Genomic DNA, 13,316 nt, shown 5'->3' with positions numbered 1-13,316 from the left:
CACATTCAGCTTGGAACCTTATTTGTCCTGGCCAATGTCGAGCTTTGACCGTTTTTTGTTAATCAGGTTCCGACTGGGACTTTTTCATTTACTGCTAGCTGTTCCAAAAGGTAGCCATCAAGGCCAAGTAATACCGTCCTGCGGCTGCGACCATGTGTCTCCGCAGGACTTGGTGCACTTTTATTTATTTGTCCGTTTTATGATATACCTCTGAGGGTTTATCTTAAGCCTCTTCTCAAAAAATTGAACTTTACCCAGGTTAGACCTGGTCAGTCCTGTCGCTCCTCCTACCGCGTGGCTCACCCCGAGTGTGGCTGGCCTCCTCCTGCTGCCGCCGCCGCTGCCAGGAGTAGTCTTGTGCCCCTGTTAGGTCTGGCCCCCTGCCCCTGACGTCCCTCTGTGCCCGCTTTGCTTTGAAATTGTATATCTGTATTGTTTCATCGCCGTTTTTCCTCTGGCCCCCTGCCCCTGACTTTCCCTCTGTGCCTGCTTCATTTTTATATTGTACTCTGCATTGTCTTTGCCGTTTTTTCTCGCTCCTCCTCGTGTTGGTTTTAGCTGCCCCTTGTCGTCCAGTTCTCCCCTGCACCTCGGTGCCGCTGCCCCACCCCGCTCCCTGCCACTGCTCCCCCGCGGCCCCACCCCGCTCCCTCTAGCATCACCGCATCGTTCCCCACACTCGCCACCTCGCTTCCGCCTCCCAGCTGCTCCTCCCTCCCACAAGAGTACTTTAGGCGATTTTCACGGGCAAGGAGCTGTGACCTGACCTGACCTGGTCAGTCCGGTCGCTCCTCCTGCCGCGTAGCCCACCCCGAGTGTGGCCGATCTCCTCCTGCTGCCGCCGCCGCTGCCAGGAGTAGTCTTGTGACCCTGTTAGGTCTGGCCCCCTGCCCCTGACGTCCCTCTGTGCCTGATTCGCTTTGAAATTGTATATCTGTATTGTTTCATCGTCGTTTTTCCTCTTGCCCCCTGCCCCTGACTTTCCCTCTGTGCCTGCTTAGTTTTTATATTGTACTCTGTATTGTCTTTGCCGTTTTTTCTCGCTCCTCCTCGTGTATGTTTTAGCTGCCCCTTGTCGCCCAGTTCTCCCCTGCACCTTGGTGCCGCTGCCCCACCCCGCTCCCTGCCGCTGCTCCCCGCGGCCCCACCCCCGCTCCTTCTAGCATCACCGCATCGTTCCCCCCACTCGCCACCCCGCTTCCGCCTCCCAGCTGCTCCTCCCTCCCACAAGAGTACTTTAGGAGAGGCTCACGGGCAAGGAGCTGTGACCTGACCTGACCTGACCTGGTCAGTCCGGTCACTCCTCCTGCCGCGTGGCCCACCCCGAGTGTGGCCGGTCTCCTCCCGCTGCCGCCGCCGCTGCCAGGAGTAGTCTTGTGCCCCTGTTAGGTCTGGCCCCCTGCCCCTGACATCCCTCTGTGCCTGCTTCTCTTTGAAATTGTATATCTGTATTGTTTCATCGCCGTTTTTCCTCTGGCACCCTGCCCCTGACTTTCCCTCTGTGCCTGCTTCGTTTTTATATTGTACTCTGTATTGTCTTTGCCGTTTTTTCTCGCTCTTCCTCGTGTTAGTTTCAGCTGCCTCTTGTCGCCCAGTTCTCCCCTGCACCTTGGTGCCGCTGCCACTCCCCGCTCCCTGCCGCTGCTCCCCCGCGGCCCCACCCCCGCTCCCTCTAGCATCACTGCATCGTTCCCACCACTCGCCACCCCGCTCCCGCCTCCCAGCTGCTCCTCCCTCACCCCGCCCCCCCCCCACTCTCCATTTATGGCAGAGTGCATGCGTACGCGCAGCGCTGACGCACAGCGGGCGCGCCGATTGTGCACCAAAGGTGCGCCAAAGGCAAGCCCGTCTATGCCCATCCGTGCCTGGACCGCGCCCAGCGCCAGAACCCCTGGCCCCCACCGAACGTACCAAGCCGCCACCCTCAACGCACTCAACATCGGCCGGATCCCCGGCTTCCACCGAGCCACCCCAGGACGCACCCACGGACCCTTCACCTGCCTAGCCTGCAATTTCAGCTGCCTCCGAACCCGCACGGCACCCGCCAAACCAGGGACCAGCAACAATCACCTCAAGTGCATCCTGCTCAACACCCGATCCATCCACAGACACCCCGTGGAGCTCTGGAACCTCCTCGACTCCACATCCCCAGACGGCGCCTTCATCATGGAAACATGGATGAACGCCTCCTCAGCGCTAGACATCGCCATCGCCATCCCAGACGGATACAAGATCACCCGGAAGGACCGCATCAACCAGACTGGAGGAGGCATCGCCATCGTCCACAAGAGCACCATCCGCATCACGACCAACTCCGACGACACTCTCACAGCCGCCGAGCACCTGCACTTCCAGATACACACTGACCCCAAGACCACCCTCAGAGGCACCCTCATCTACAGACCCCCGGGACCGCGCACACAATTCAGCGAAGACATCGCCGACTTCATCAGCCCACACGCCCTCCCCTCCGCTGACTACATCCTCCTAGGGGACCTCAACTTCCACCTAGAGAACAACAACAACAGCAACACCACCACCCTGCTGGACAACCTCGCCAACCTCGGACTCAAGCAACTGGTGACCACCCCCACCCACTACGCCGGCCACACGCTTGACCCCGTCTTCTCCACCAGCAAGGACATCACCTTCAGCCACGCCACCGGACTCCACTGGACAGACCACAGCTGCGTCCACTTCAGCTTTAGAAGGACCACACTCCACCACCACCCCCAACAGGTTCCCCACAGAAGCTGGAACAAGATCACCACCGACCAGCTCGCCACAGCCCTGAGCCAGAACCCTCCCGCCAGCTCAGCGAACCCCAACCAAGCCGCCAACAACCTCACAAAATGATTACCAACTGCGCAGACGACCTCGCTCCACTTAAGACCCCCCCGTCAGACCCGGCAACAAGAAAGCATCCTGGTTCACCGACGAACTCAAGAGCTTCAAGAAGAACTGCCGTGCCTTCGAGAAAGCCTGACGCAGAGACCCGACAACAGACAACATGACCGCCCTGAAACACGCCACCCGAAAACACCACCAGCTGATCCACACCACCAAGAAAACCGCTTTTAAGGAACGACTAGACAACAACGCCCACAACACCAAGGAACTATTCAACATCGTCAAAGAACTCTCGAACCCTAGCGCCGGAAACAATGACATCACCCCATCACAAGACCTCTGCAACTAGCTCCCCTCGTTCTTCCACAACAAGATCGCAGATATACACAACAGTTTCAGCACACAGCCGACGCACCCCACGACTGTACCAATGCCCCCCACCACCACCCTCCGTGCCTGGAGCCCGATCAACACCGAAGACACCATCCGCACGATGAACTCCATCCACTCCGGATCACCAACCGACCCCTGCCCGCACCACGTCTTCAACAAGGCCGACTCCATCATCGCACCCCATCTCCGGGATATCATCAACACCTCCTTCGACACCGCCACCTTCCCAGAGAGCTGGAAGCACGCCGAACTCAGCGCCCTACTGAAGAAACCTTCAGCGGATCCTACCAAACTCAAAAACTACCGCCCCATCTCGCTTCTTCCTTTCCCTGCCAAAGTCATCGAGAAGACCATCAACAGACAGCTGGCTGCCTTCCTCGAAACGAACGGATCCCTCGACCACTCGCAGTCCGGTTTCAGAGCCAACCACAGCACCGAGACCGCCCTCATCGCAGCCACCGACGACATCCGAGCCCTGCTCGACAACGGGGAAACAGCGGCCCTCATCCTCCTGGACCTCTCCGCAGCGTTCGACACGGTCTGCCACCGCACCCTAGTGCAGCGCCTCAGCAACGCCGGAATCCAAGAGAAGGCTTTGGAGTGGACCATCTCTTTCCTCGCCGGAAGAACACAGAGTCCGCCTCCCCCCGTTCAGTTACTACACTACAACCTCACTGGTCATTTTCGAGACCTTACATCATAGGTCTCCCTCTAGACTATTGCTTACTTTGGTCCCAGATCTGCTCCAAAGCCTCCCTTTGAGTGGCTCCAGCGCGAATACTAATGTAAATGTATTTGAGCTTATATAGCGCACAGCTACCCACAAAGGGTTTCCCGGCGCTTGCTTAGGGAACCCGTCCTGGTATTCCCCTGTGAGATAACCCCGGCAGGGTATCCACAAGGTGAAAGCCAGGCATCCCGCCGCGAGGGGGCGTTGTGGAGATTAAGCAAGCTATTGCCCAGAGTCGCAGAGTGTGAACCCGTGAGTTGAGAAGGCACCGGAACGAGAATTATCGAGTCCGTGGAATTTTTGAGCCCACGACCCGCCGAGGCGGGGAATTGAACCCTGGTCCAGGGCCGATCTCAGCTTCCGGGTCTGCCGCCCCTAACCCCTGAGCCACACTTCTCCACACTAAAGAAATGTAAGGCTCCAGATCAAGACCCTTCCTTTCTGGGAACCGACCCTTCTTCAGACTCAGTCCTTATGGCCGCTGCCAAAAAAGCACACTCCATTACAGCTTCATCATCCATCCCTCTGGACAAGGACAGGAAACAAATAGATTCCCTGGGCAGGAAAATGTGCTGTACATCCACCTCATATTTTAAGGTGTCTAGCGCGGCAGCATTACTGGGACAATATGATAGGTCTCTCTGGGACTCACTAGCAAGATTTACAGAAACGTTACCCAGGGCAGACAGGCAGGACTTCCAGGATATTCTGCAAGAAGGAGGTCTGGTCACTAACCAGATAATTAACGCAGCAGCAGATGGCTCTAACATAGCTGTGCACTCATATTGGCATGGGATATGTGGCAGACGTTCATCATGACTTCTTCTTACAGGCCTTAAACCAGAGGCACAGCTGCGCATCCTGAACCTGCCTTTTACTGGCAATTCATTGTTAGGGTCCCACGAGGATGATGAGATGGCAAAAATGAAAACCAAGTTAGACAAATTCAAGGCTGTGGTCCTAGAAAAACAGAGGGAATACCGTCCAAGGAGCAGGCCTTATGAAAGGTGCCCCTAATTTCAGAGGGTTCAAACCCCTCACTGATTTCCACTTCAAAAACAACACCAACAAGCCAGATCTCACTGCCAGTCCTGCAGATTAGCATGTGGATGAGGAGCTAATCAGCAACCACCAGCTAGTTTCCTCCAAGACACAGGCAAAACAATGAGTTGTTGCTTCCCCTGTTGCTGTTGCCCACTCCGGTGGGGGAAGTATCATCAAACATCTGAACGAGTGGCGCACCATAACCAGCGCCAACTGGGTCTTAAATATTGGAGAGAATGGGTACTCATTTTGCTTAAAGTCCCCTCCTGTGGCAGTTCCACCTTCGAAAGCCTCTTGCCACCAGCGGATGCTGCTGCAAGTGAAGTCTCCACTCTACTTCAAAAGGAGGCAACAGAGGAGGTTCCATTCTCTCAAACAGGAGAAGGAGAATACATTAGGTATTTCCTTGTAAGAAAAAAGCCTATTCTGGACTTACGTCTGCTAAACAAATACATACGCAAGGAGAAATTCAGAATGCTGCTCCCTATCAGATACACTTCCACCTCCATCAGGGGGTTGATTGTGTTCCATTAATCTCCAGGATGCCTACTTCCACATCCCAATCGCCAGGAAGCATTGGGAGTTCCTACGGTTCAAAGTGGCATCCAGGTATTACAAGTACAAGGTACTACAGTTTGGCCTGAAATCAGCTCCCTGCACATTTTCGAAGTCATAGTCATATTAGCATCAGCCTTACAAATGAATATAATATTTGTATACCATACTTAGACGACTGGCTGGTAAAAAAAGCTACTCTCTAGATCAAATGAAAAAACACTACCACATCTTCATCAAGACCCTTCAATCTTTAGATCTCCAGATCAGTGTCAAAATCTAGATTCCAACTAAAAGACTACACTATCTAGTTGTGACCCTGGACACAAAAGTATGTCCTTCTGAGGAGAGACTCCGCAATCGCTCAGAAGTGTGCCAGCCTCCTTCACAATACACACTCATTGGCCAGGCAGATGGCGTTTCTCCTGGGCTCAATGGCTTCATGTATCTTCTTTGTTTCCTATGAAAGAGTGCACATGAGACTGTTACAACAGAGGGACATATTTACAATAAACTGACGCATCCGTAGAGATGCGTCAGTTTCCCTGCGCCAGCCTGCGATACCTTTGTGACACTATGGATATGCCGTATGTGAGAAGTTGGCCCGATATGCAGCGTTCGCTATTCTAGCGACCGCTATGTATCGTTCCAAACGACCCTTATGGTGATTGGTTGTAAGTCAACCTATAGACCAGCTATCCTAGTAGCGTGGATACGAGCAGTCTAAGGCTAAAGACTCGAGAGGGCGTGTTAAGCCAGCTGTTTACCACACACAGGAAACCCTTTGTCCAAGCGCTCCTCGCTGGAAGGACTCCCAGCAGCAGGAGGTCAGACTCGTGTCTGTGGTGGCAGCATCCATTTTGTGGAGCTGAGGCTTTCGTTAACTTTAACCGGGGTTCACAGTTACGTACATGTCGTGTCCCTCTAGAAGGGCGGAATGCTAACCTCGTCGCCAGAATTGGCGAGGGGGCCGTATCCCGATTCGTATGACACCTTACTCGACATGTCTTGATAACGCGATACCGAAGTTACCGATATGGTGCGCGTTATCATGGAACAGCCATTGGGTCTTGATTCCGCAAGCTGCAACCGGGCTCGGCTCGGGCCAGAACCCAATTCACACGAGCCCACGCACTCTGCCTTCAGGATTGTCAAGGCCTGCCATAGGAGTGACTGATAGGAACTCGGGTGTCCATTGTACGGTTAGGTATAGGGCTACTATACCTAAAGCAAAGGGTGATTACACGACTTTGCCCCAGCTGTCATGCAGCCAGTTGTGTCAAATTTAGGAGGCCAGCCAGGGGTGGCATAATACATGCTGCAGCCCCTGGCGGCCCTGGGTACACCTATGCCCTGAGTTACAGGGTCTGATAAGGTGGCCCAGTACCAATTGGTAAATGCACCTAGGGTACATGTTGTAATTTAGAAAGAGAACAGCCAGGCTGCGGGTCTGATTGGCAGGCCCACAGCCAGAGAAAGTCGTAAACCAGTGAAACAAAAGCAAAAAATCTGGGTGATCATAGGATTGCAGACCCTACTCTCCTACTCTCATACAGCAAACCATGGCACAGGGATTGACAGATGCATCAGAAATTCTGACGCATCTGCTGTCGCAAAAGTCACACATTGCTGGAGTCATGTTGTAAGCACTATGCAACTCCAACAAAGCAGGGGAGGCCTATACATATTATACTGTGTCACTCCTTATGCCTGCTTCAAGCAGGCATGAGGGTTTGACACAATGGCATCCTAGAAGTGGCGCAGTAAAATCTGGTAGATTTTATTGCGTCACTTCTACGAGGCTTTCATGCATGGGAACGCCCACCATCCATACATTATACCTGTTGCAGGTATAATGTGATGCAGGGCTTTACAACATGACACATCTAAGGAGCTGTAAATGGGCAGAAATGCAGCGCATTGTTTATGCCGCCGCTGCGTCACAAAAAGTGACACATTGGCAGCACAATAGTGAATCAAGGAGCTTTTAAATCTGCCCTAGAATCTGGAGGTTCAGTCAGATCAATTCACAGAACATTGAGACAACAAGCTCACCCTGTCACAGGCTGCAAAAAGATTGCTTCCATGGAGGTCTCACTGACAAAATCTGCTGAGCCATGTCCCTTTTCATCAGTACACTCCTACACAAACACTCATAATGGATGCATCTCTCTAGGGCTGAGGTGCTCACATGGGTTTCCTGCAGATGCAGGGCCTGCGGTCCGCCAGGGAGCAACTATACCATATTAACATACTGGTGCTGTGGGTGGTTCGTCTCGCCATTAAGTCCTTTTATCCATCCATTCAACCCAGCACTTTCCTGGTCCAAATGGACAACACTACCACAATGCACAAACAAGCAAGGGGGCTTTCACTCCTGCCCTCTATCCCTGGAAGCACACGCCATCTGGAACTGGCTCATAGCAAGAAAGTTGACAATCTCTGTGATTCATCTGCCAGGAGTCTAGAACACACAAGCTTACTCTCTAAGCCGAATCTTTCTCAAAACTTACAACTGGATTCTGCACGAGGATGTTGTGGCAGATATTTTTTGAGAATGGGGGCATCCGCAAATAGACCTGTTTGCAGACGAAGGCAACGAAAAATGCCCAGACTTTGTATCCATGTCTACCGATTGAAAACAAATGGGAATGCCCTTTTGATAGACTGTCCGGGACATTTCTTTACGTGCTTCCTCCCATTCCGTTGATCCTAACAGTGATCAACAAACTGTACAAAGCCAGGACCAGAATGATCCTTATAGTTCCAGAATGGCCCCACCAGTGATGGTTCCCTGATCTCCTCCACCTGTCAGAAAGACCACACAGGAGGCTGCCATGCAGACCGGATCTCCTCTACAAGCTGAGAGGGAAGATTTTTCACTCCAATCTTCGCTCGCTGAGCTTGACAGCATGGCTCCTGAATTCCTCCAGTATGAATACTTAGGCCTCTCTCAGGAATGCATGGACATTCATTAGGGAATCCAAAAAACCACCAATCAGGCATTCTTACTCATTGTAGATGCCTAGACCCATAGCATAACAGGGCAATAGTTTATAAATGCATAAATATTGCTAGGAACCAAATAAAATACCATTTAAGGACTTAGGAGAAGGGTATTGATAAATACAACAATATGGCAATGTTGAATGTCTCCTAAAGTCTACAGAAACATTATAAGACTTGTTTGCCAAAATTCAGCCTTCCTGCTGTCTCCCCTGATTGGTCAGAGTTAACAGGATTAGCCAGGCTTCTTTGATGAAGTGATAAGAGGCTCACCCAGGGGGAGGCTATCTGGTGAAGAGAGCTCCACTATACAGGCAGGCTAGAGCAGGGGAGAGAGGTCATAAAGCATCAAGCTTTAAAAGGGGATAGGACAAGCAGGGAATGTCAGGTCTATCTACCCACCAGCCTCTCTGACCCAGCCAGATGGCAGGCTTAAGGTAATAATGTGCCGATGGTAGGCAGAGGAGAGCTATGGAAATGAGCCATACTGGAGGTTGGTTTAACTATTTCTTACTCTTCTGCTAAGATTTTAGCCATACTGAATTTAAGAGGAAACTGTTTTCTGGGATAAGATTATGCCACACTTTGGAGTAAGTGGTCATGCTCTGAGATGTTGCCCTGCACCTCATTGGAGAGGGGGGCTCTCCTGCTTCACCCCAGGGAACACTGAATATATATGTGAGTAGAGCAGGGCCTCTCAGATCTGCTGCTGAAAACCAGTGGCGGCCGGTGAACTTTGAAAGTGGTGAGCAAAATTATATCACTGTATATTATCAGACGAGTGTGCGAAGGGAGCAAGCCTGACTCCCAGTGGGAATTGGCAGGGAGTTCCAACACTGAAAACATTTTATTTCTAAATAGTGTGATATTGATATCACTGTCAATTACTAAATTCTTCTATGTAATTATTGTATGGCACCACTCACCTAAGTGTAGGGTTTCAGAGTGCTTTCATCACACAGAGAGACACAATAAGTCATATACGTGTGTAAATCAATGTACAGGAAATGTTACACAAGCCATTGAGTCTTACAGGGTGTAGGAATTTCATATCATCCAAACCTCTAGACGCTCTAGGTTAAGAGTGAGTTGCTGGGAGGACCATATAGGTAGAATATAAAACGTAATGTAGTTGATTGTAATTATCAGTACCAACAAGACTTTATCACTTCCCAAAGGAACTCTACTTTGCAATCTTAGAATAAAAACAGATTGAGAAAAAATAAGGATGTAAAACCAAAACTTACAGTTTGCATACAGCACCTTCATGCCAGTAAATAGATCACTGTACTATATTAAAATATTTTAACTTAAAAAACTGGAAGGAACAAAATGGCCTCAGTGTCAGAAACAGTAACCCACTTATCTAGCTAAATATTCTGTGATCTGCATGTTTCACAGTGTGCCTTGCAGCATGCACATTCATCCTCTGTACTACTTTACGAGTCAAAACTGTGAATGGAAAAAACAAAGAACTCTCCCAGAGCTGAGTTAATCACTAGAGTCATCATTTCCAGCATAATCTCCTCAAAACTGCTTGGCAGACACAGACGTCTGCATCAGGTGTCTTAACCCTGTGAAATAGTTTGCAATGCAGCCTCTTTGTGACCAGTTAGGTAATCTAAAACAGATTTACTGTCAAATATGTGCTTGATGTCAATTTCATTGCAGCAGATTTATTTTGAAATACATTTGGAAATTGACTGTCAGACTCTGGTTTTAAAGCTCTGGCCCTTATGACTTAAACCCCCTTTCCTTTGCCACATATTAGAGTATTTTGTTTTCCAAATTCAGCACTTCCACTCCCTGATAATTAAAGCAAACAAAGACTAAAACGTGTACAGAAGCGCGATTGTTATGTAAGATGTATTGTATTGTATTGTAATTGTATTTATTTAGCGCTTACTACCCCTGACGAGGCGTTGGAGCGCTTTTTCGGCGAGTAGCACGCTACTCCAGGACCCATGAAGGATAAGTGTTGAAATAGTATAGTGAAACATGTAATTACTTTATAAGTGGTGGATAAGTTAGTTAGTTATTTGGACTACTAGGATAGTAGAGGAAAAAAAGGTTTGTATTTAATATAGCGCTTGTTACCCCTGATGCTACTCCGGAAACCCATAAAGGATTAGTGGGGAATTAGTATGGTGAAATATGAAAGTAATTTGAGTGCTGGATACTAGTCAGTTAATTACGGTCAAAACGTCAGCATTCTGAAACAATGCGGTGTTGGAGAACTGTGCTGGTAACTGCTGCCTTTCCAGGATCTTGTGCTCACTCAGGATGTCACCCCTAAAGGAATGTGCCCTTCACTGCTGATATCCATTATTCTGAAAAACCACAATCTTACCAAAGAGTACTCATCATTCTCTCTCTCACCATTTGTAGGGGAAGGTAGCGATCCTTGCCAATTACCCAAGAATCTGAAGTACTGCTATCTCAGCGAAGAGTGCCATTAGCCAAGGTGCCTAACACTGCTGATTCCCCAGTTTTCTCAAATACTGCAATCTCAGAGAAGCATTCCTCTCACAAATGCTAAGTTTAAAATTCCCATCACCGTAGATTCCTAGGTTTCTGAAACAGTGCAAACATAGAGATCAGTCTACCCCCATTAAACACTAAGCTCTAGTAGTGTGTGTCAATCGCTGGTACCTCCCCAGGACCTTTACCACTACGAAAAACAGGGCATTACTCCTCACAGCGTTCAGATAGGTGACTCCCTTGATCGCGATATACAGCACTCTTCACAATTAATGCCTACACCTATCCTGCAGATCTTAGGTGCTGGTGTCTACAACCGCTGATGCCCCCTTGCACTCTTGGAGCAGTGTGTAAAGCCCCTGCCATGCACGGTAGCACAATGCCAACCTCCACAAGCAGTAAGAACAGGGCCTCCTATTTTGCAACCTCGTGTAAGTTTTCTTCGACATTAGGCAGTGGCAGTGTATAACCGTGGGCCACCCTTGCAAAGCTGTTATCCGAGGAAAGAGAGTGCTTAACTGTTTTTAAATGAAGGATTCCTTTCTATTGTTTACTTACCTCTGTGTTTCTGCACGCCCTGAATGGCTCCATTCCATCTTTTTATTACAGCGCCAGGAACGTGCTGATCATGGCCTATCAGGAATCAGGTTAGAGCTAAGCTTTAACCCTCTTTTCACCCCTGCTCCATCCAGACTCCTGATAGGGCCTGGGGTGATTTTGTCTCACCGCCCGTGCATGCATCTATTTTTAGACAAGCTGCGCTGCAAAGAGCATACTCAGCAACTCTATGGGTTGCGAATGTGTGAAGAGGGCTGAAAGGAAAAGCGCTCTTCACACATGCGCAAAAACATGGAGCTGAAGCACCCATGCCCTGTGTTGCTCCTCTGTGCACTTCCGTCGACACCTGCACAGAAATGAAAGCAAAAAGAACTGACAAATCTGTCAGTTCGTCTGTTTGCAGTTCTGGAGGCTGGAAATGCACAGAGTAGCTTTTCTTTCCGCCTGGTGCCTGTGATGGGAGGTCGCTGCCCTTGCTTCCCCTATGGACCAGCCACCACTGCTTAAAACTAAGAGAAGAAGAAGACTAGCCAAGCTGGAAACTTGATTTGCACCATCAGGCCCTGCATTCTGACTGACTGTGCTGCTGCATTATCTGGAACTACAGCTCTTTGGATGTACCTTGCTTCGAAAGAAATAATGAGTGGACTCCCTGCAAGCTACAGGTTAACAGAGCTCACCTGGCCCACCATCACCAGAAAGCCCCTGCCTGGAGGGCGTCCAGTAAATTGGTTAGGGTTTTGTCCAGGCGCATTCTGGGAATAGTGGTCCCAACCTTTCAAGGACCATGTTGGAGATGACTCTTGGATTGTGTTTTGGGCACTTTGGACCCTCAAGAGGAACTTCAGGAAGGTGATCCATAAGTTTGGAGCAACTTTGGGAAAAAGCTCTATAATGGGACTGACTTAACCGCAAGAGCCAAGCCAGCCACTTCAACCACAAGCCTGCCTGACCTGCTGCTTCATCCCCCTGAAAAGCTCCAGAGGTCTGACTACCAGAGTTTGACCATGATGTCCCCAAAAAGCAAGCCGGCGAACCCACACCGAATCCGCACTGGTGAAGAGCATCAAGGGACACCGGCAGAAAAAGCTCTATAAAAGTCTGAAGGTAAAATTCTGACGTGGCCTACCGGGAGGGGCTTCTGAGTAGGGCTCCATCTCTGTCTGCCTGAAACGTTGACTTTGTCCCGATCAAGCGCGACCCGATGTCCCAGAGTGGTATTCAGGGTTTCTAAGTGTTATATAGTGCTAAATCTTTTTAAATTCATATCTTCGGTTCCCTACTTTGGAGTTTTGACGTTTTTATGTCATTTTAATGATACAAATATTTCCTATTTTTATAAATTAGTCAGGGATTTTTATTGTGAGAAGTGCCTTAAATATTTACTGAATTAGTGTTTTTCAAATGCTTTACATACCTGTCTCTGAAGTTGAACCTGCCTGCTCGCAGCCAAGCTACACAGGTTTGAGCATGGGAATAATTTATTGGAACCTGTACTGAACCCTATACTGTGTTAGTGCCCTTATTGCCAGTGGTAGATGACTATTTACCACTACTAATAACCCACTTTCCAACAAACAGCTTTTCTGATTTACCAGGGAGAACTACCCTCACCAGTTACTCTTTTCCTACTTAGAATAGTGTTGTTGTGAAACAACTACCCTATAGAGTTCCTGCTGTCGGTCGGCAACCTCTCCAG

This window comes from Lissotriton vulgaris, chromosome 7 (assembly GCF_964263255.1).
Source record: "Lissotriton vulgaris chromosome 7, aLisVul1.2, whole genome shotgun sequence".
Taxonomy (NCBI): domain Eukaryota; kingdom Metazoa; phylum Chordata; class Amphibia; order Caudata; family Salamandridae; genus Lissotriton; species Lissotriton vulgaris.
The sequence above is the reverse complement of the archived record's forward strand: the minus strand, read 5'-3'. Positions refer to the sequence as shown.